Source organism: Hemibagrus wyckioides, linkage group LG07 (genome assembly GCF_019097595.1).
Source record: "Hemibagrus wyckioides isolate EC202008001 linkage group LG07, SWU_Hwy_1.0, whole genome shotgun sequence".
NCBI classification, from domain to species: Eukaryota; Metazoa; Chordata; class Actinopteri; order Siluriformes; family Bagridae; genus Hemibagrus; species Hemibagrus wyckioides.
The window spans coordinates 5,814,343-5,816,269 of record NC_080716.1 but is presented as its reverse complement, the minus strand read 5'-3'; the positions used below and the strand labels follow the sequence as shown (position 1 = coordinate 5,816,269).

The window sequence follows — 1,927 nt, the reverse complement described above, 5'->3', positions numbered from 1 at the left end:
ATCTATACAATACTATAAGCCTTTATCTGTTTGTGTGGTTTTTAAATTATTTGTACATTTATAAATAATTATGATAATTTGCTGTGGAAAATCATAGGAAACTGATCCAGATTTAAACAAAAATCTCTCATAAGTAAATTTGCTGTGTCTATAACCAAAAGGTAATTAAATTCAGTTCAATTCAATTCAGTTCACTTCATTTTTATTTGTACATCACTTTTAACAATGGACATTGTCTCAAAGCAGCTTTACAGAAATACAGAAATTCAGAATAGAAATTACAAAGTTGAAAATTAACTTTACCCCTAATGAGCAACTCTGAGGCAACAGCGGCAAGAACAAACTCCCTGAGACGATATGAGGAAGACTCAAATGTGAACCCATCCTCATCTGGGTGATACCAGAGAGTGTGATTATGAATAAATTACCTTCTAATTGTATATTATCAAACATTAAAAGCAGCAGAGGAGATGATCAGATCCACTTGTTTAGTTTTATCATCAACTTTAGCAGACAGACGTTGGTGGCATAGGGATTTACCTTTTACCCTCCTTTCTGAAAAGATCAATGATAACTTACCTAATGAAAGCCACAGACACATGAATATAACAGTGAACATGATGAATGGTGTTAGTAAAATGACAATATTCTGAGGTCTTTCTGTACTCTATTATATTAATATTTCAGAGGTTCAAGTCTCCACAAAGTGTGACATTCTCCATCCCGCTCCCTGTATTCCAGAGATAGGCTTCCAGGTTGGAGCTTTAATTTTCAGAGGTAATTACAGTGGGATTTGAACCTCCTTGGACCTCTGGAGAAACAAGCTTCCAAGCGAGAACCAAGCCGGCAGTGCAAGTTTCCATTAGTTTTATCCCACCCACTCTCTTCCATGTAAAACCAGGGCTCGTCCGGGGATTTGAACCCGGGACCTCTCGCACCCAAAGCGAGAATCATACCCCTAGACCAACGAGCCAGGTCGTCCCTGTTCAGCTTGCCTGTGTGCCAATGGAGGTTCACTGTACTCTGTAACTCTCTGTGACCTTCCAGTTCATATGGACTGGGGTCCGAGTAAAAGGAACTTCGGTTACACAAAGTCAAGTTAACAATAAAGCGAGGCTCCTGTGGGATTCGAACCTTTTTGGAATGCAGACGCTAAGTGTGAACCAAGTAAGCAGCTCTTGCCATTGGGCCAAATATGTCATTAATCTCGGTGGACATGAAGATCAAAATCAATTCTTGTAGAACAAGCTTGCTTTAGTGTCAGGTGGAGGTTTCAGTTTAGGTCAAGTTTACAGGATTGTAGCTTCTTTGCTGGAAACTGTACTGTTGCTCCAGTATAGCTTGGTGAATATTATGAGGCTTCAAGTAGTTTCTGTGATATTTGCAGTAAGTTTAAAAATGATTCCAGTTGGTAATAAAATTGAATTAGCTGGTTGCTAAAGAAACTCAGGTGGCTGGTGGGGTATGGTTTGGTAACTGTGACAAGGTCTCATCTGTTCGATAGGGTGACACTAGGAAGCTGTAATGGAGTCCCATGTGGTTTGCTATGGATTTTAAAAAAATATTTTAGTATGATTTATGTCATTTACAGGGTTGTTACTGTAGTCTTAGATTTCTGTTCTTGGTGAACAGGAATGAAACCCCATGTGGTCTTTAGCTGTTGGAGCTCATCTACCTCAAGAATTGATTATGGGGCACTATTTCAGTAGAGCTTATTTATTTCCTGATTGTGTGATGGAAACTGTGTTTGTATTTTCCACAATTCTTATTCTTAGTTATACATACTTTCCAGGTATCCTGTATTTCTCAAAAATATATTAAAGACCCTGCAAAGACACACATGATGAACACATTAAATAGCATGCTCAGTAAAACAAACAAACAAACAAGCAAACAAACAAACAAATAAATTAAAAAAAAAAAAAGT

At 37.8% G+C, this 1,927-nt stretch overlaps 1 non-coding gene across 1 annotated transcript; it reads right to left on the bottom strand.

The window, feature by feature from the left end:
- Window positions 1-900: 900 nt before the first annotated feature.
- trnap-ugg (transfer RNA proline (anticodon UGG)) lies at window positions 901-973 on the bottom strand. The gene has a single exon. It is a non-coding gene; the product is annotated as a tRNA-Pro (tRNA).
- Between the last annotated feature and the right edge of the window lie 954 nt (window positions 974-1,927).